Here is a 22,575-nt window from a genome sequence, read left to right on the forward strand (position 1 = left end):
CCTTTTCAATGAGTTTCATTGGGAAAACAGATTTCTAAGGGACCTGCTTGCAGTTCCTACCGTCCACTGGATGTCCAACAGTCTTGAGAAATTGGTTGAGGTTATTTCCTTTGTGTAATGAAGAAGTACGGCCATCTTGAACGAGAGTCACTTGAAGTGTCCTGTTAGATAGAAGCGCGTGACCAGAAAGCTAGCTATAGTTGGTTTTAATCCTGATTGAACACAGTGAAAGTTAGATTTTTATAGTAATTTTCATAGTAATTAATTTGAATTTGGCGCTCTGCATTTTCTCTGGCTTTTTGCCAAGTGAGACAGTAGCGTCCCGCCTAAACTCAGATTTTTGGATATAAATATGAACTTTACCGAACAAAACATACATGTATTGTGTAACATGAAGTCCTATGAGTGTCATCTGATGAAGATCATCAAAGGTTAGTGATTAATTTTATCTCTATTTCTGCTTTTTGTTACTCCTCTCTTTGGCTGGAAAAATGGCTGTCTTTTTCTGTGACTGGGCTCATACCTAACATAATCGTTTGGTGTGCTTTCGTCGTAAAACCTTTTTGAAATCGGACACTGTGGCTGGATTTACAACAAGTGTATCTTTAAAATGATGTAAAATACTTGTATGTTGGAGGAATTTAAATTATGGGCTTTCTGTTGTTTTGAATTTGGCGCCCTGCAGTTTCACTGGCTGTTGACGAGGTGGGACSCTACCGTCCCACATACCCTAGAGAGGTTAAATCTAAATAAATAGATATACTGTGGTAGACAATGAGCTGTGTCTCTAAACGGCCACAGGGTGGCAGCCCCGGCTTCAGACTCACCTTAGCAGCCTCATATCCCAGGTTCATCCACTGGGGGGTGGCAAAATGCACGGTTTCCGACACACTGTAGCCACAGCAGACCTTGGACACAAAGGTCCCGGGGAAGCAGACCACAAACTGACCGCTCTGCTGGACGGTGCGGTGGACCTTGATACCCTCTCGACAAAGCACCTCTGGAGAGATCATGATGTTCTTCTCCAGCATCTCCAGCCCGGGGGTCCCGTTGGCCTGCAGCAGTGTGTGAACCACCTTGTCMAGCTTCACCTTCTCCTCAGCAGGAACAGAATACCTGGTAGGGCGAGAAAGAACCAATCAAGCTCATGCAAGAGTGTGTGTGTTATGCTGGACATCAGCTGTGCTGTGTAATCTCTCCTCAGTCTTAGACATGGGTTCCAGAGTTAAGTCTGTGCTTACGCTCTGCCTAAAGGTTGAGGAGAAGATTGAGAACGGAGAATGAGATCCTAAAGAGGTGGCTTCCTTGTGGATCATAGCCTTGAGAGTTCTGTCCGTCTGTGGTTCATCTGTCAAATGGAGAACCTTGAATGCATAAGAATGAGACCTTCTTTTAAACAGACCACTGGACAACTAAGTCCTCTGGAATAGTGTACAGACTACTTGTCCTAGTGCATCCCAAATTAGCATCTGTACTTTTAGGACATGCCGTTAAGACTGTCTAGCCCTTCCTGTAACTCTAGGACAGCAAACACAATGAAAAGATGAGTGGAACATTCATACTTCAAGATAGCAGGCCAGTCAATTTGATGATTATGACTTGCCTTCATCTCAGGAACCTCCTAGCACATTTCTACTCACCTGTGTCACCACCAATGGCAGGTAGCACACATGGGGAGGGAGGGTTGGGCTGTGGATGTCTACAGCCACTGCCCTTTCTCAAACCTTCATTACCATTACATTCAAGTTGGGCTAATGCAAAGAGATTAAAACATTGCCTTCATACAGGTCAATACACAACACAGCCTGTGGCTCTACATATTTTCAAAAGACTGGCGTGTGTTCATGAAGGTGGATTTGATCAGCTAATAAGTCTGATCCGAGTTACAATGGCAGTATGCTTTATATCACATATTCCATGTCACCTTAGAAAAACCACACATCTTGTAATGTCCTTGCACAGTACACATGTACCTGTGAGGAGAAAGAAACCCAGAGGTGGTCATGTTAGGAGATACTTACCAAATGCAGTCAGCACCAGTGTGTAAGTAATCAATGTATGGAAGGCGGTTTTGGTCTCGAGACCAGCATGAGGTAGAAAAGACCATGCCAATGTTCAGCCAAGGAATGGTGACCCCTACGGGGAGAGAGAAAGTCCATTTTACAATAGCAGACACCACAACAGGCATCACATTGTCTCAGAAAGACGTGTGCCTCAGGGTGTAGGACGACGGGTTAGAAATCTCACCGGGCACAGCTCCAGATGCCGCAGAATGGATCCAGAATTATTAGGGAGACAGTGAGGTTCCACTCATGTCTGAAACAGAGAGAACAGTCATTAACACAGTGGCCAGTCAAGAGATATATTTTTAACCTATGGTTATTACGCCACGTATTACTGTGTTTAGGGTGTGATGACATTGGGTTTCTTACTTAGAAAATGGCTCTGACTTTCCCACGGGGAAGCCACTTCCGTGTGTGTTGGTGTCCACTTTCCCATAATGCACTGCCACATGGCAGTGCCTCTGCTCCACTATCCTCCAGTATTCTTGCTGTAAAGGAAGACAAATAGGAGAAGTGATAGATACATCTGCGTACTGAACAAAACAAAAGGTACAGTGACTAATAAATGGAGGTCAATGGCATGCTACAGTAGTGAGCTGACCTCTACATGAAGCCAGTAGGGATTGAGACTAGTTCCATTCTTACCTCGACCTCAGCAGCCCCAGGCTCTTTGTTAAAGCACATGATCATGGTGTTCCTGGCTATCCTGAAGAAGTTGGTGAGAGATACAGATTTCCCCTGCAACAAGAGAAGCCACATCAGGATAGTACAGCTAGCATCAAACAAAGTCAGGTACCCTGTAAACGCAAACGCCATCCTATAGACGAGCCTTGAAGAGAAACATATACATACCACCAGGGCATAATTCTGCAATGAAAAATGAAAGKAAAGACTAGAAGACCTCAGTGTACTGTATTCCAAGTCTCTGCAGCTGCATGTCTGTCCTGAAAGCTTCCGAGCTTGACTGTAGTTAATATGAACCTTCGCCGGGACACCTCCTCAGAATGGAGGGGTGTTGATAGTCTATAAATCTGCCTGTACCGTCCCTGGATTTAATACCCCGCTGAAAGACACCCTCTCCTCACCCCTCTTCTATGTGAGAGCTAGGTTACTGTACTGAACTCACATCTCATGGGTCTGCTTGTGTTGTGGATTTGGTTACAAGAAAAAGAGGGAAAAGATTGAAATGGAATCCAGACTAGAACAGTGTTTGAGATGTCATGATCAGACATGCAGCAGGTTCAGAGGAAGGAGACAGTTAGAAACAACATGCACAACATCACACTCAGGCTCTTCCATGAGAAGAGCAGCAGGGGCAACATCTGGGTCACGAAGCTGTGGTGTGTGTGTGTGTGTGTGTGTGTCTCAATGTTTGGGCAGGGGTAACAGAGGCAGAGCAGAACGTTGTTGAGTAGAGAGGCAGTGGCCTGCTGTCTGTGGGTCCATTTCACCCAGCTCAGCACTGACCTACATTCCATCAGCTAGAACAACAGAGCAGGCAGACAAACAGGAAGACTGGAGCTGCACTACCAGGTTTCCCTTCCTCTTGTAGCATGAGCAGAGCATGAGAGTAATGAACAAAAACACTCATTTAAAAAGGATGTGCAAAGTTGTTGCCCTTGCATCACCTTGTAAATACACTTGTGCTGGTCACTGAGAACCCCCTTCTCCTCATCCTCATCTTCCTCCTGCTGTGTCATTTCCCCATTCCTCTTTTCCTGAGAGAACAGCCTCCGGCGTCCCACCTTGAGCTGCTGACTGTCCAGCTCCTTCAGCCGGCTGCACAGCTGACCGTTGCTGTGCTGCACCAGACTGCCGGCCAGCCCGTTCTTGGGCTCGTAGCGTGGCAGGGTCAGGCTCCTGTCTGTGTGGCCCTCCAGGGGCCCCCTGCGACGCTCCAGGCCCTCCTTCTCCTGCAGCACCTCCCTCTCCAGGCGCCGGTGCTCCTCTAGGGACAGAGAGTCATAGGACAGCAGGTACTGGAGGTAGGACTCCTGCAGCTTGGCTAGACGGTCCTGGGCTGACTTGGGGATCCGCAGCAGATCAGCCAGTTTACTCCACTTCTTCAGGTCCATAACCTGCTGCATGCCGCCCATGTCATTAATCAGCTGGAAGAACCGAGCCAGGTCCACCTCGCAGCCACCTGGGGGGAAGAGACAGATTTATGGGGTCAGATAGAGTTAACCCTAAACCCACAGCCGACTGGGGAGAGAGAGATGGGTTAGGGTCTATGGCCGTGAGTTTAACACTCCTACAGTAATGATCTAATCAAATTGGCCACATACAAATATTTAGCAGATGTTATYGCGGGTGTAGCGAAATTCTTGTGTTCCTAGCTCCAACAGTGCAGTAGTATGATAGCACTACATCGGCCGTATTCTCAAACCGATTCAGTAAACATTTATTTCAGCCATATAGACTGACTGGGCTTGAGGCTGTTTAAAACACATCAAGCTGCTGAGTGAGAGATCTAAAGTGACAGACAAGCTGCTGGGTATAGTTTTATTGTCTCAGACATACAGGCCACATCTGAACATTGATATTGACCTCACAGTATAAATACCAGATACGGTTGGTGGAATGCAACAAACATTTTATTGGATTGTCAATACTGTCGATACCCAATTTTTGTGATGTTTGCTAAAGAGGTCCGTTTTGCGACAGTCGTCCAGCCTATGTGAGTGTGTCTGACTAACTGATGACCAGTGTTAGGGTTGTGTTGCTGGTAAAGTAGGGACAGTCTGAGTTAGACTCACCGATGAGTGGTGGGTCTTCCATGGTGATGCCCTGAGATTTGAGGTGCTTCTTGATGCAGGCTAGCCTCTGTACGTTAGGGCCCCAGCGACGGCCTAGCTTGTGGATGCGCTGCACCTGGGTCACAAAGCGCATCTCATCGTTCAGTTTGCACTCTGGGCGCCAGTCAGCCGGGGGAACCACCCGACACAGTCCGCAGGGCTCCGCCCCCTCCCGCACAGAGTCCAGGTACACCAGGGGGTCCTGGAACTCCCGCTGGGTGGGACTGAACTCTGGTGCCTCACCCAACGCTGCCCAGCTCGCCCTGCTCCTCTCCGCCCTCTCCTTCTCCCTTTCCCACTCCCTGTCAGGTCGGGGCTCTGCTGGTTTGTGAGGGGTATGCCCGGGGGTGTGGCCAGGGGACTCTGAGGTAGTTGAGCGGTTAAGGGTGTGGGTGTGGTTAGGGTTAGAGGCAGCCTGCGCCCGGTGCTGTGCTTGTCTGATGAACATCAACTTGCCGGCTGACGCTCGCTTGGGCCGCTGACGCCCTGGCTCTGGATTGGCTAGTGGTGTGGAGGGAGGGGGTGGGGCTAGCAGGGAGGGGGGAGGGGTGGTTTCCATGACAATGTGTCCGTTAGGGACCGAGGCCTTGCCCTGACATGCTTTCTTACTGCGTGTCTCCAGAGGGCTGCTATGGTTCTGTTTGGTCTTCTTACGGTTGCGGTTAGTCTCCAGGACGACCAACTTACCCTGGGAGTCAGCCACCGCCCCGATGGCAGCCACCGCCACCTCCAGCCTCCGCTTGGAGTTCCTCAGTCCCTCACGCCCCTGCCTGCCCACCTCCTGCTTGGYACAGAGGTGCCCGTTGAGGCGCACTCCGCCCCCGTTGGTCACCTTGTGCACCCCATTGGATAATAGCACCTGTTTGCTTGTTTTTGCTTTGCTATTCTGGGCTTTTCCTGAGTTGGAGAGGGGGAGTCGCTGGTGGCGCTGGAGGTGGTTGTGGTGGCGATTGTTGCTATGGGCTCTATGGGTAGCAGCAGTGCTGTGTTTGCGCTTGTTCAGTTTGGTTTTCTTCACCAGTTCTCGTTTTCCTTTGGTGTATGTGACGAGGCCATTCACAGTTTTGGACGGCAGTCTGAAGTCTTTCGTTTTTTTGGCACCAGCCGTGTGCCTGCCTGTCTGGGACACCCGTGTGACTCCGTTCACTTTAGAGACCTGAGAGTGGGAGGCGAGAGAGAGAGACCAGAAACATGGAGTTGTTTATTCACATACTGTAGTGCAGCAACATAGAACACAGAATCCCTGCACTAACACACACTCTCAGGAGCTGGAGCTTCACATTGAAGTAAAAACTCCAAGCAAACATTAACACGCTGAAACAGCTATAAAAGTAAAGAGTTAGGGTTAGAACTAAATGCTATGCAGAAATTGCTGCCATTCATTAAAGCCTATACAGGGTTGCTGTACTTTCAAATCAGCTAGTTATAAACAAACACTCTTCTCACAGGGCAAAAAACAGATCAATCAGCTTCAACAACAGATGAAAAAGCCATCCCGGCCCTAACATGAAGAGTGAKGTTCACTTCAGAGCCAACTGCTGTATGTACAAAACACTACATAAAATGGGTTACTACTTGAAACCCCATCCCAGCAGAAAGACAGTTTTATTTGGTATGGTTTCTTTAAGCTCTTTAAAATGGCGAAAATACGTTTTTTTTTGTTGCAGATCTGAGAACCYCTGCTGAACATGTGAGCTCTAATGTAGGTAGTTTGGGTTACGTCGGGGACCTCACTGGCTAATGGCCGCTGGGGGAATGAAGCCACCCAGACCCACCAGCGGAAGAAGCAGAGTCGACTCCTTCTCTCAGTTCCCTCTCTCCCGTCATGTTGTTTACTTGCCCTAGTTTTAGTGTTGCCCCAAACCACCCTCCCCAGAACATGATAGACTAGCATCAACATGAACAGGAACAAACTTCATTCATGTTAATATACATGTGTGTGTCTAGTAAAATGGAAACGGTGTGTGTAGTCAAAACAGAGGGGATGTCTGGACTGAGACTCTGGGACGGATACATTGGGGTTTCTGGCAGCTGCACACCAGCTTTCTGCTTAGACCCCACTAGCTGCTCTGCTGTTCTTCCCACTGYATCCCTCAGTTTGAGTAGCACCCTGTTGTAAGTGAACCTAGTAGCCCTGCTGAAGCATCCTGCTGTAAGCGAACTATGCAGAGGAGATGAGAGGATGGCGTTATCGAACCAGCGAGGTGCCAGAGGRAGGTGACAGCAGGCTTGACGGCTGCGTTTGAAGCAGGGCCGCAGCTGTATTGTATTCCTATCAGGTGCAGCCAACACAAAGAGAGGCTATTAAAAGATAAGGGGAGTGAAATGTGACCCCCTTCATCAATCCTGTCCCCTTCCACTCCAACAGTGGAAAAATACAGAGAAGGAAGGATGGAGAGCGAGAGGGGGGAGAAGGGAGGGGAGAGAGAGAGGGGAGTTGACAGCGAGAGAGGCAACAGAGAGAGGAGACAAGAGACACACACAGAATGCCTACACATTCCATCACAAAGCCCTCACCTACAGAGAGATCCACCTAGAAAAGAGGCCCCTCAGCCAGCTGGTTCTGGGRMTGTTCACAAAGACCCCACAGAGCCCCAGGACAGCAACACAATTTGACCCAACCAAATGATGAAAAGGCAAAAAGATAACTAATTGACACTGGAAAGAATCAACCAACAAAAACAGAGCATATTTGACCACAGTGACTGACCCAAAATTAAGAAAATCCATTGCTATTGAGAGAGGCCGCCATAGGCAGACCTGGCTCTCAAGAGAAGACTGGCTTCGTGCACACTGCCCACAAAATGAGGTGGAAACTGAGCTGCACTTCCTAACCGCCTGCCAAATGTATGACCACCTTAGGAGATACACATTTCCCACAGATCCTATGGACCCACAACGAATATATTTAAAAAAATAAAAAAATCTAACATTGATCAACTCCCATATCTGTTAGGCGAAATACSGTAGTGTGCAATCACAGCAGCAAGATGTGTCCCGTTGCCATGAGAAAAAGGGCAACCAGTGAAGCAAACAAACAAACATTGTAAATATCACCAATCATTGATTTGTTTATTTATCTTCGCCTACTATTCGTACTACAACTATTTGCACATTGCTAACACACTGTACATAGCGGATAATATACCACTTGAAATGTCTATCATTTTCAAACCTTAGAGAGTGCAATGTTACTGATCGGTTTTGAGTTATAACTTTTATTTATTTCACTTGCTTAGGCAACGTAAACCCGTTTCGCATGCCAATAAAGCCCCTTTGTATTTTAGAGAGAGAAAGAAGGCGTCGCCCCGGCAGGCCTGAGTGATGATGTCTAAACGTAGCGTGACGTCTGCCAGGGGCTCGAAACGTCACGCCAAGAACCAACGAACACATCAGATTCTAGAACTCTAGAAGGTTAGGGTCATAACCAAAGATTAAATAAGATTCTTAAGACTTCTGTCTGCAGAATTTAAACAACACCTTCCTTTAGGGTCAAACTCATCCGTTTGGCTTCGAAGACCAAASTAATAGAAACAGAAAGCCAGTCAGCCAACTGTGACTGAACAGATATGCTGACAAAAAGGCACAGCGGGCTGGGTGGCGGTCTACTTTAGTTTCACCACTAGAGAGCTCACTGGCACTGCGCTGCTGCACAAGCCTTGAGGGTTGGTGTGCACGTGAGCCCTGGCCTTGCACTGTAATAGTCTGGTCTGAGACAGAGGAGAGGGAGAGAGAAGACAGGCTACATCCCAGCCCCATGGAGCAGGAGAAGGCCCCAAATGCTACTGTAGAAAGCACCAAAAGACTGGTGAGAACTAAGGAGAAAAATCAGTGCCGGAAACAGAGGTGAGAGGTGGAGAGAGAGAACGAGAACAGAACCACAGCCAACCCTCTGAAGTGGATTTTGGTCACACGTGAGTGGGAAGAGGGGGGTGGCGGGGGATGGGTCAGGATGACATCATGTGTYGCTTTAGCCAATCTGCAGGATGGCAAGAAGATTCACATGGAACATCTGCAACTCAGCTGCTTATAGGAACAGACTGGATCCATCTCAACAAAACAATATAAACAGACTGGATCAGGAAGTGGAGCTGGAAACGTAACCCTTCCAGTGCTTAGAGAAACAGACACACACAAACAAACCAACGTGATAGCTGAAAAGATGTGGCCTTAGTCTTCATGAATAGCCTTCAGAATATTGACTTTTAAACTGAGACAGAAAGGTCAACAGGAGACCGGAGCAGTAGCCCAATATTCCTGCGCCATTAACATTCCTCAGTCCGGATCTCATAGAACATCATGACTCTGGCTTACTCTAACTGCTGTACAACAGGGCCATTGGGTTCTTGTATGATAACCTTTAACCTATGGCTGATTCCCTTCCACAGATAAGGATCCTGATCGCGATGCTTTCGGCTATGGGATTGGACATCAGCCTACTGCTGCACTCACAGTTAATATCAGAAAACACAAAATGCTAATCCCTCAAAATGATTGGAGCTCTGTTGCCAAGGATGGTAAATCTGCCAGCATAACATATGAACAGAGGTAAAGAGTGAGAGGAGAAAGAGAGAGGGGGGGGGGATTAATCAGAAGGAGAGAGCGAAAGGAGAGAGAAAGCAGAGAGAGAGGAGGACAGAGGGAGGGGGGATAGAACAAAGGCCAATAACTTGAGCGTAGTTTGTCTTGGCTCTCCCCTGCTCATTGAGATTCATTGTTCCTTAATTAGTCAGTTGGCAGCACTTAAAACCGACAGGCCCGGCATCAACATGAGACAGCATGGCTCGGCCCCGTCTGCTGGCCGTCTGGGAGAGCTGCTAGTCTTGATGCTACCCTCTCTGACGAGGCAAAGCACCCAGCACTCCATTCTGACTAGTTCACGCAATTGTCAGAAGCACAATGTGCTTTTTGAGCCGAGTCAAAGTTACTCTCCATCCTCCTCCCGACCTCTCCTCCTTAGTAGAGCTATTTTAAACCAACGGAACGTCTTGGACAGGAAGGCAGCTTTCACAACCCAGCCTCAGTACTAAATATAGTAGCAGACTGAAATACAATCATTACACAGAGACAAAGGGAGGAGAGGAGCTCAGGGATTTCACACAACACTGAGCATGCTGCTATTATGTTACTCTATTAATGTATAATCTTTTTTTATCATAACACATTACTGCTCTTCTAATGACGATAATGTCTGCTCTTTAATCACGTGCCTGGTGGCTACTGAGGCATGCTGGTCAGCCATCTTTATGACCATTATAGAGAGTTACATATTAGCCAAATCAACGAAGCATACTGTTCAGGTATAGATGAAGTATGATACAGTACCTGCTTGCAGAGCTCCTCCGCGGCCCTCCTGTGGGGCAGTCCGTTGGTAGTGTGGCCCCTGGGTAGGGTGTGGCCCCTGGCTGTAGCCTCTAGCTGGCTGAGGGCATGCTCCCTCCGGGCCTCGGCCCTCTCACTGCGCTCTCTCACCTGCACCCACTCCTTCCCTCTGGGCTTGGGGCTGTCTCGGGGCGCCTTGCTGGGGCCGTTCAACACTGAACCAACAGGAAAGAAAGATGATCTTAGATCGGCTTAGGAGATTGAACACCGGACCAACAGAGAAAATATGATTTCAGGGCAGTGTAGAAGGGATACTGCTGGCTTACAGTGCCTTCAGAAAGTATTCATACCCCGTGACTTATTCCACATTCTGTTGTGTTACAGTCTGAATTCAAAATTGATTAAATACAAACGTCTCACCCATTTACACACAATACCCCATAATGAAAAAGTGAAAACATGTTTATCAAAATGTATTGAAAATGAAATATATACATCTAATTTACATAAGTAAATAGAAGCACCTTTGGCAGAGAATACAGCTGTGAGTCTTTCTGGGTAAGTCTAAGAGCTTTCCACACCTGGATTGTGCAACATTTGCCCATTATTGTTCTCAAAATGCTTTAAGTCCTGTCAAATTGGTTGTTGATCATAGCTAGACAACCATTTTCAGGTCATGCCATAGATTTAAGCATATTTATAGTCAGAACTTTAACTCTGCCACTCAGGAGCATGCAATGTCTTCTTGGTAAACAACTCCAGTGTAGATTTGGCCTTGTGTTTTAGGTTATTGTCCTGCTGAAAGGTGAATTCATCTCCCAGTGTCTGGTGGAAAGCAGACAACCAGGTTTTCCTCTAGGATTTTACCTGTGCTGAGCTCCATTCCGTTTCTTCTATATCCTGAAAAACTCCCGTCTTTAATGATTACAAGCATACCCATAACATGATGCAGCCACCACTATGCTTGAAAATATGGAGAACGTTACCCTGTAATGTGTTGTATTCAGGACAAAAAAGTGAATTGCTTTGCCACAATTTTTTGCAGTATTATTTTAGTGCCTTGTTGCAAACAGGATGCATGTTTTGGAATGTTTTTATTCTGTACAGGCATCCTCCTTTGCACTCTGTCAATTAAGTTAGTGTTGTGGAGTAACTACAATGTTGTTCATCCATCCTCAGTTTTCCTCCATCACAGCCATTCAACTCTAAATTGTTTTTAAAGTTACCATTGGCCTCAGTGAATTCCTAAGCGGTTCCTTCCTCTCTGGCAACAGAGTTTGGAAGGACACCTGTATCTTTGTAGTGACTGGGTGTATTGATACACCATCTAAAGTGTAATTAATAACGTCAACATGCTCAAAGGTATATTCAGTGTTTGCTTTTTTATGTTTACCCTACCAATAGGTGCCCAACTTTATGGGGCATTGGAAAACCTCCCTGGTCTTTGTGGTAGAATCTGTGTTTGAAATCCACTGCTCGACTGAGGGACCTTAGAGACAATTATATGTGTGGGGTACAGAGATGAGGAAGTATTTCAAAAATCATGTTAAACACTATTATTGCACACAATGTGAGTACATGCAACTTATGGGACTTAAGCAATGTTTTACTCCTGAAAGTGTTTAGGCTTGCCATAAAGGGGTTGAACACTTATTGACTTAAGACATTTCATCTTTTCTTTAGTAATTCATTTGTAAAAAACAACAAAAAAAAACAATTCCACTGACATTATTGTGTATTGTGTGTAGGCCAGTGAGCAAAAAAAACTACATTTAATCCATTTCAAATTCAAGCTGTAACAAAATGTGGAAAAAGTCTAGGGTTGTGAATACTTTCTCAAGGCACTGTATATTAAAACTTTAACAAGAATTGATCATTTCAATGAAATATTTCCTCCAGTCTTGTACAGTGACTTGTGGTGAACATTATATTGGTCAAACACCAGACTCCAGCCCTGCTAACCTCAGACGAGAGCAGAATCATTGACATCAGCCGGCTGAACCATTCCAATTAACACATTCAATAGCTCTCTTTATATTTTATGGAGGTTCACTATTTTAATATCAACAGTCGCTGGCGTTTATAAAACGACACGGTTCGTTCTCTCCCCCCGTCTGTCTAAGTCCCTTCAGCGTTTTGAAAAGCTACTGGAAAACTGAACTCAATAAAAAGGTGTTTAATTTAGAAAATGTAAACATGGTTGGGGTTAGCAAGGTGCAGGGTAATGAAAGCAGAGCTCTATGATTTCTCGCTCTGTGCACAGCAGCTCAAATAAACTACTGAAGTCCTGCCCACGCTACATGTTAAAAGTGTCACATCTGACACACGGCCTTATAGTGTAGTGTACTGGCCAGGTATAATACTGTACTGGGATACAGGCTTCTATGGTACTTACAGACCAGGCCTAAAACTGTACTGGGAGCAGTGGCGACCAGTCTTTTTTGTGTGCCTGTTTTGCATGTTAATTTGGCATTAATACGTCACATATCAGTTTGCAAACAATGTAAAAGTAATAATCATTGAGTTAATAAAGCTGCATACAAACTTGGTCTCTTTTTTACTTTCTGAAGAAAGGCAGCTCGAAAATGCAGGTGTTTCAGCCTAACTCAGTGCCTTCCGTGGTGGGGCAGCCAGAGTAAAATACGTAGCGTTGGGGTTGGTAATGTTCTTTAGTTGCACCATGATTGGCTCAGGGTTCAGTCATTCATGTGGAAACTACGTCACTGCGACATCTACGGGTAATGGTCAAATTCAAGCCCCTTGGGTGCTGCCATAGAGTTACATTAGAAGAACCCAACCAAAGCGGCTCAAGGTCATTGGCCACAAATAAAATGATGTCAAATCACATATGTACAGTAGCTTTGATTGGACTGATACTTTCAGAATCTTAGCTAGCAAACAAGCAGTCATTAATCAAGTCGACAATCTACTGGCAAATCCTTTTCAATCCTTGTCATATGAAGAGAAATTATAGATAAAATGTATCGGTGCTCATCGGCCATTGAACATACACATTACAACAAGTTGGAAATCGCAAATTCAAGTCGATAACTGGGGCCTCTTTCTAGAGCTCCAAGCTGATGATCACTTGCGTCATCATGATTCGACCTTGTCCCCCCCCCCCGAGTACCCAGTTATCTTGAAAGCACCATAAATCAAGAGAATGCCAGACTTTGATGACAAAATGTTCCCACAAAGGAGCGACGCATCACCTTCCTGTTCAAGGGAGCACAGCACAACAAGGCGAGTCCAAAAATATCTTGTATAAATGCATAAATGATGTGATATGCCAGGGCGATATGTATACTGTAGCTAAGAAAATAATACTAAGTGTATGTTGGGTAGTAAGATGTTAGTAGCCCATGAGCCCATGTTATAAATTGTCGCTGTACATTTCAAAAGTACTGAACAAATGGTTATATTGACTACGTCCGTCCTAGCTCACTCATGAATGTCTTAATCGAAATTACGGATTGCCTCTTACACGCTCGTTGTCCCCTTATGCCATAGTTTGTACATCTCAATTGTCAGTAGAAACCACATTTGTTTAAGTCCACCTTATGAGCTATGTTTTTTTGAAAGGCAGTAAAATGAGGCTGAATTGTCTGCCAGACAAGGCTCCGCTGATAGCCAGGTGTAGCGGTGGTATGGTGTTGGGACTGCTGTTGGTGCTCTGCTGTTGGTTCAGCTTCATGTAGGCCATAACAGTTTGTCACCATTATAGTGCAATTCATGTACTGTCTAGTGGCTTTGCTGGCATGCATGTAAAAAAAAAAAAGAAGTGTTTTCCCAACCCAGATTTACATGCTAAAAATCGCCACTGACTGGGAGACAGGCTTCTCAGGTACTTACGGTCTAGGCCTAACACTACTGGCAGACAGGCTTCTCAGGTACTTACGGTCTAGGCCTAACACTACTGGGCAGACAGGCTTCTCAGGTACTTACGGTCTAGGCCTAACACTACTGGCAGACAGGCTTCTCAGGTACTTACGGTCTAGGCCTAACACTACTGGCAGACAGGCGTTTAAGATACTTGGAACTAAGAACACTGGCCTTGTTTCCATGGGGATTGCCTGGGCTGGTGGATCTGGTTTCACAGGGAGGAGGACTACAAAGTCAGGAACATAGCACTGTACTTACAAGTGTGTGTGTGTGTTTCTATAATAACCACTGAAAGTTGCTGAGCAACACCAAGCATGTGCCACTGATAACATGTAGCTATTTATTGCGTGGCTTTGCCTGCTTGTAGCCTTCATCACCACTGACACATTGTGTTTTAACATGACGTGTTTCATTAAGACAAGCTCCCCTCAGAACCACACACAGTGTGTGTGTGTGTGTGTGTGTGTGTGTGTGTGTGTGTGTGTGTGTGTGTGTGTGTGAGAGAGAGAGAGAGAGCGGTGGAGCTTTGGGGTGTGTGCTCCTTGTTTTCCATCCCTGTTCCCCTCCTCCCTGGCCAGCTGTGAGCTGAATGCATAAACACCTTGTTACCGCTGTTCCCTCCTAGTGTTAATTGGAGTGGAAAGATGGAATGCTCCCTGCCACACTCCCATGTGAGTTCCTCAGTCTCCATGCTCTCCCTACCTCCCTCCATCCATCCCTAACTCAGCCATGCTCGGTTGCAGACAGCTCTAACCGTGTGGGCCTCTTGTGCACATTAGGTCCATTGGAACCAATCCACCTGTTTCCCTTCAGCCCTCAACCATGATTGGTCAGTGTTAAATGTCTGTTGTGATTGGTCAGAGTGTGGTGTGGTACTGTGCTGTACTGCATGTACAGAGTTCTATAGAGACTAAGGGAGCTGGCAGTATGACGGCTGAAGCGTCACACCGTGGCTGTTGACAGCGTGTTTCCCGGGCGGTTCGGGGTTGGGTGGGTGAGAAGGAGAGAGAGAGAGGATAGTTTCGTAGGGTTAGCATTGAGGTTAGGTAAGAAAAAAGACATTGTCGTACCGTGGCCATTGACGGTGTGTTTCCCTTGGGGTTTGCCCTTCCTGGGCGTGGACTGACAGGAAGTAGATGCCACGCTGACGTCTGGCTTCACATCCTCGTACTCCTCTTCATCATCCAGCGCATCTTCATCCTGAGAGGTCCCAAAGTACGCCATGTTACTGGGCAACGCTGACGACCCTAGGAGAGAGAGAACAGAGAGAGAGAACAGTGTTAAAACTAGTGAGAACCTACCAAGCAGTTATGAGGAGAGGAGAGCTACTGCAGCCTTCTGACAGAGTGTAATGTGCTGGCAAACACCAGTACTGTAAAATCACAGTATCCCAGAAAATGTAAAAAAATAAATAAACAGGTGATATTAAATCTCCTCTCCCTCCTTTTCCTTGCGCTCCTGTGTTAACATGCATAACAAGTGCCATTGTCTGCACCATGTTCCAGTGTCTCTCAAATTATATAGGAGTGCGACCGGTGCATTATGGGACACTGGGAACACACACTAGATAATTGAATAAATACAGGTGAGTCATAGGTATGTTGATATGAACGATTTAACACTGCAATAGAAGGTTCATAGGGTGTGGAATACTAATAGTGTTGACAGTGTATAGGTCCTTATGTGGTCCCACACCCGTAGTTCACCTATAACCCCTGGAGCAGGGATCCACAAGTAGATTGAGTCCCGGGCAGATTTTTTCTTGAGCGGATGGTCAGGGGGGCGAAACATAATTAGAAATAGTTTCAGACTGCAAGAAGCACAAACATATATAATTTGACTAAAACATAATTTCAAACCTTGCACTGACATACACACAGTTCAAAAGTTTGGGGTCACTTAGAAATGTCCTTGTTTTTGAAAGAAAAGCACATTTTTTGTCCATTAAAATAACATCAAATTGATCAGAAATACCGTGTAGACATTGTTAATGTTGTAAATGACTATTGTAGCTGGAAATGGCAGATTTTTTATGGAATATCTACATTGGCGTACAGAGGCCCATTATCAGCAACCATCACTCCTGTGTTCCAATGGTAAGTTGTGTTAGCTAATCCAAGTTCATCATTTTAAAAAGCTAATTGATCATTAGAAAACCCTTTTGCAATTATGTTAGTACAGCTGAAAACTGTTGTTCTGAAAAAAGAAGCAATACAACTGGCCTGCTTTAGACTAGTTGAGTATCTGGAGCATCAGCATTTGTGGGTTTGATTACAGGCTCAAAATGGCCAGAAACAAAGACCTTTCTTCTGAAACCCACCAGTCTATTCTTGTTCTGAGAAATGAAGGCTATTCCATGCGAGAAATTGCCAAGAAACTGAAGATCTCGTACAACACTGTACTACTCCCTTCACAGAAGAGGGCAAACTGGCTCTAACCAGAATAGAGAGAGTGGGAGGCCCCAGTGCACAAGTTCATTTGAGTGTCTAGTTTGAGAAACAGACACCTCACAAGTCCTCAACTGGCAGCTTCATTAAATAGTACCCACAAAAACACCAGTCTCAACGTCAACAGTAAAGAGGCAACTAAGGGATGTTGGTCTTCTAGGCAGAGTTCCTCTGTCCAGTGTGTGTGTTCTTTTGCCCATATTAATCTTTTATTTTTATTGGCCAGACTGAGATATGGCTTTTTCTTTGAAACTCTGCCAAGGAGGCCAGCATCCCGTAGTCGCCTCTTCACTATTGACGTTGAGACTGGTGTTTTGCGTGTACTATTTAATGAAGCTGCCAGTTGAGGACGTGAGGTGTCTGTTTCTCAAACTAGACACTAATTTACTTGTCCTATTGCTCAGTTGTGCACCAGGGCCTTCCACTCGTCTTTCTATTCTGGTTAGAGCCCGTTTGCCCTGTTCTGAGAAACATCTCAGCCGCGAAGTCGTAGGCCACACAAGCTCACAGAACAGGACCGACGAGTGCTGAAGCTCGTAAAAATCGTCCGTCCTCGGTTGCAACACTCACTAACGAGTTCCAAACTGCCCCTGGAAGCAACGTCAGCGCAATAACTGCTAGTCGGGAGAATCATGAATTGGCTTTCCATGGCTGAGCAGCCACACACAAGCCTAATACCTCCATGTGCATGCCAAGCGTCGGCTGGAGTGGTGTAAAGCTCGCTGCCATTGGACTCTGGAGCAGTAGAAACACGTTCTCTGGAGTGATGAATCACGCTTCACCATCTGGCAGTCCAACGGACGAATCTGGGTTTGGCGGACGCCACAAGAACGCTACCTGCCCCAATACATAGTGCTAACTGTAAAGTTTGGTGGAGCAGGGATAATGGTCTGGGGCTGTTTTTCATGGTTTGGGCTAGGCCCTTTAGTTCCAGTGAAGAGAAATCTTCATGCTACAGCATACAATGTCATTCTAGACGATTCTGTGCTTCTAACTTTGTGGCAACAGTTCGGGGAAGGACCTTTCCTGTTTCAGCATGACAACGCCCCTGTGCACAAAGCGAGGTCCATACAGAAATGGTTTGTTGAGCTCGGTGTGGAAGAACTTGACTGGCCTGCACAGAACCCTGACCTCAACCCCATCGAACACCTTTGGGATGAATTGGAACGCAGACTGCGAGCCAGGCCTAATCGCCCAACATCAGTGCCCGACCTCACTAATCCTTGTGGCTGAATGGAAGCAAGTCCCCGCAGCAATGTTCCAACATCTAGTGGAAAGCCATCCTAGAAGAGTGGAGGCTGTTATAGCAGCAAAGGGGAGACCAACTCAATATTAATGCCCATGACCTTGGAATGAGATTTAACAAGCAGGTGTCCACATACACTACTAAAAGTATTTGTACACGATCAAATACACTGAGTATATCAAACATTAGGAACCCTTTCCTAACACAAATGTTTTACAGTGTTTTATGTCCAACAATAAAATATTTGCGCAGAAAATTTGGGTGGCCAAATAAAGTCACCCGCTGGCCAAATTCTGCCCGTCGGCCGCAAGTTGCAGAACCCTGACGCGGAGCACAGAGAAAGCAGTTCTATGGCCAGCTGGCGGAGGTCCCAGTCCTTCGTAGGACTAGGAACCGCTTTAGGACTAGGGTCTGGCCTCTTGCAGCCATTAGAGACACCAGAGGAAAAGAAAGCTGGTTTGTATGCATCAGCGGTCTCCATTGTGGTTTATCGGTTTAAACCGTTGTAATGGTCTCCAATGAGCTTTGATTAGACCTAAGTTAAGATGTTTGTGTTGTCAATCATTACATTTTCATGTCACAGTATATATAATAAAAATGCTCATTCCTAATGACAGTGGGAAATACAGTGCCTTCGGAAAGTATTCAGACCCATTGACTTTTTCCACATTTTGTTACGTTACAGCCTACAGCAATCTACACACAATACCACATCATGACAAAGCAAAAACAGGTTCGGACATTTTGGCACATTACAAATAAAAAAACAGAAATAAGTTATTTACATAAGTATTCAGACCCATTGCTATGAGACTCTAAATTGAGCTCATGTGCACCCCGTTTCCATTAATCCTCCTTGAGATGTTTCTACAACTTGATAGGAGTCCACCTGTGGTAAATTCAATTGATTGGACATGATTTGGAAAGGCACACACCTGTCTTTATAAGGTCCCACAGTAGACAGTGCATTTCAGAAAACCAAGGAATTGTCCGTAGAGTTCTGAGACGGGATTGTGTTGAGGCACAGATCTGGGGAAGGGTACCAAAATAATTCTGCAGCATTTAAGGTCCCCAAGAACACCGTGGCTTTCATCATTCTTAAATGGAAGAAGTTTGGAACCACCAAGACTCTTCCTAGAGTTAGCCTCCCGGCCATACTGAGCAATTGGGGGAGAAGGGCCTTGGTCAGGGAGGTGACCAAGAACCAAATGGTCACTGACAGAGCTCTCGAGTTCCTCTGTAGAGACGGGAGAACCTTCCAGAAGGACAACCATCTCTGCAGCACTCCACCAATCAGGCCTTTATGGTTGAGTGGCCAGACAGAAACCACTCCTCAGTAAAAGGCACGACAGCCTACTTGGAGCTTGCCAAAAGGCACCTAAAGGACTCTGACCATGAGAAACAAGATTCTCGGATCTGATAAAACCAAGATTTAACTCTTTGGCCTGAATGCCAAGTCTGGAGGAAACTTGGCAACATCCCTACGGTGAAGCATGGTGGTGGAAGCATCATGCTGTGGGGATGTTTTTCAGTGGCAGGGACTGGGAGACTAGTCAGGATCGAGGGAAAGATGAAAGGAGCGAAATGCAGGTTTTCATCAAGGATCTCTCTGTTCCAGAGCACTCAGGACCTCAGACTCTGGCGAAAGTTCACCTTCCAACAGGACAACGACCTTAAGCACATAGGCAAGACAATGCAGGAGTGGCTTCGGGACAAGTGTCTGAATGTCCTTGAGTGGCCCAGCCAGAGCCCGGACTGAAACCCAATCAAACATCTCTGGAGAGACCTGAAAATAACAGCGACACTCCCCATCGAGCTTGAGAGGATCTGCAGAGAAAAATGGGAGAAACTCCAAATACAGGTGTGCCAAGCTTGTAGCATCATACCCAAGAACACTCAAGGCTGTAATCACTGCCAAAGGTACTTAGAAAAGTACTGCGTAAAGGGTGTGAAAATACTTATGTAAATGTGATATCAGTTATTTTTTTAATAAATGAGCAAAAATGTCTAAAAACCTGTTTTTGCTTTGTCATTATGTGTAGATTGATGAGGGGGGGGGGAAACAATTTCATCCATTTTAGAATAAGGCTGTAACAAAATGAATACTTTCCGAAGGTACTGTACATGATTGTGTATTAACATTTGTCTAGATAAGTACTTTTTAAAAAAGGTAGAAATTTAACTAACCTTCATTTGGCCACGAGGAGTAACCTGAAATTAGATGTGGTGAAGCTAGAATTAGTCAGAGATCAAAACCAAAACATAATCAAATTGGATGCAAATCCATACAATCAACAGTATGATAGGAGCTGGTCTATTGCAGAAAAGTGTGCTTAAAGCTGAGCATCATTAATAAGCGACTTATTGTTATGGTTACAATAGGGGAGCCAATGGGGTTAGGGTTACTTTGAATGCAGTAATGAATTACAGTGATATCGGAGCCTTCTGACTCACACGCACATCAGAATAGTTAGTAGGCCTACAAAAAAAAAGCACAATAAAGTCAGTACCCACAATACAACACAGCTTTTGGAGCGGCAGGTAGCCTAGTGGTTAGAGCGTTGGGCCAGTAACGAATCCCAGAGCTGACAAGGTAAAAATCTGTTGTTCTTCCCCTGAACAAGGCAGTTAACCCACTGTTCCCCGGTAGGCCATCACTGTAATCGGTAGGCCATCACTGTTCCCTGGTAGACCATCACTGTTCCCTGGTAGGCCATCACTGACTTGCCTAGTTAAATAAAGGTTACATAATAAAAAATAAAAAGCTTATCACAACAGGACTAAAATGCCAGTGTGACTCGATACTTTGACTATCCCTGCATGTAGAGAGAGCAGAGATGCCAGTCCATTGTTATTAGGGGTCATTGTGTAAGGTTTAGGAGAAGAGTATAATGTGTAACGTGAGAAGAAGTCATGTCTGGACTAGGTTTGAAGTGCTGGTTTCAGTCTCGGCTCCAGGTCAGGCTAAGACCAGGCTGTAGAGAACTGGGTTAACTCGGTTCTGTATAAGCACTTTGTGATGTAAAAAGGCTTTAAAAATAAATGTGATTGATTGACTGACTGACTGCAGAGGAGTGTGATAGTAGCACATTTGTGTCAGCTCTCCAAACTAGTCCTTTCTCCTGGTGACAGAGGCCAGGGGGACTTAGAGTCAACAAACTCCCAATCAGCTCCAAGTGACCTCGTTCATTAACAACATGGCTTCAATTTCTGTGTTCTCTGGGGTCACAGGGCCAATGGCTAGCAGGCCCAGATGGGCACGGAGAGTTGAAAGGGGACAGGGGGTTGGCGAGGTGGTGTGGCGCATGGGGGTGAGGTCTCCTAATGGGTGAGGGATCTCTTTGTGTGGAAGTGAGAAAGAGAGGAGAGGATGAGACTGGACAATGTTATCCTGTAATCTTTTCCAGTGGCCCAAAATAAGCCTGTTACTCCCATGTATTTACAGTAACCCCTAGAGTCAGAGGGAGGGAGAGAAGAAGCCTGTTGGGCTGGCTCATCTGGTCACTGGTGTCTGGTCTATGGTTAGGCTGTGTTTTCAGCGGGTGGTTCTCAGACAGGGGAGCAGGGTGGTGCTGGGCTTAACAGCCGCTCTCTCTGGTGCGGAGACTCCATCTGTCAGCTCCCAGACACAGAGAAATATAACCCGGGCCTCCCTCCAGGCCTGTTCCCCTCCCTCCTCCCAATCCTCAATTATGGGCCTTTCATGTGCCTCAGAACCACAGTCAAATCATAATTAAGGCTGAAAGAGTCCATTATGACTGTCATTTTTCACTAGACAGGCGTAATTACAACCAAAATGGTCGACTTAAAAAACATTGTCCTTTAATAGAGTTTAAACAATGAGGAGTTTAAACAGCCAATCAAGAGCTTTAACGGAGAAAAAAATGACACAAATGTATAATCTGACTAACATCCATGTTAAGGAAAATTAGCACTTCTCCTGGTTCTCGGGTATAGCCTAAAGATCCTCCGGAATCTCTAGAGCCTCTCAGAAAAGCAGTTCCAAGATGTGTATAAAAAGAGCAGACGCTATTGAGTCAAGTGTATGACCTTCCTCTTCGATGGAAGTAGAGGGCCAATCCCTGGTTGAATCCCCCGTCATAGACAGAGACAGTGTGTGGAGAGACCATGTCAGACACTCTGCCCCCTCTCCAACCCCTCATACTTCACCACTTGCCTCGTCAGGAAGAAGATGGGTGGAGAGGAGGGGAGGGAATGGAAGAGAGCGGACTGGGACTTTTTCAATAACATTGTTTTACAGGCCGCTGCAGCAGAGTGAATCTGAGAGGATTGGGGATTATATCACCTCTGATTTACATTCCTGAATGTCTGCAAATCCATTAACCCATGCTGCCCTCGGCTCCAGTCAGCTCTAGGAGTCACTGGCTTAATAAAAAAAATCTGCCTTCGTAAACACAACCACGGCCGCAGCCTCCGACCTAGACCCAGACACATTCAATGCTCAGCCAGCCATGGCACACACACATAGTAGTAGCTGTTATGTAACATTGGACAAGCATATTAGTGGGGGTTACTCATCTACTATATCTGGCACTCTCAGCCATGCGTGTTTGTGTACACAGAGAGAGGCTCAACTGCGATGAGGAACCGTGGATATTGTCACAGCCACTACCAACAATTATCCTCTCTACCCATCACTACAGGCAAGGCTCTGTGCTGCCTGTATCCAAGGCTACAGACTCAGAGTTACAGCATACTACGACAGCCTACACAAGCTGACAGGCTGGCTGGACTACTACCCCAGCCTCAGAGACAAGCTGGCTGGCCAGCCTCCAAATGGATGCCACCGCCGCAATAAG

The 22,575-nt window shown here is 46.0% G+C and overlaps 1 pseudogene; it reads right to left on the reverse strand.

Moving 5' to 3' along the window:
• LOC111955739 (protein Jumonji-like) overlaps positions 1-22,575 on the reverse strand; it is an 89,023-nt pseudogene that overhangs the window by 3,329 nt on the left and 63,119 nt on the right.

The sequence above is a fragment of the Salvelinus sp. IW2-2015 genome, linkage group LG31 (genome assembly GCF_002910315.2).
Source record: "Salvelinus sp. IW2-2015 linkage group LG31, ASM291031v2, whole genome shotgun sequence".
NCBI classification, from domain to species: Eukaryota; Metazoa; Chordata; class Actinopteri; order Salmoniformes; family Salmonidae; genus Salvelinus; species Salvelinus sp. IW2-2015.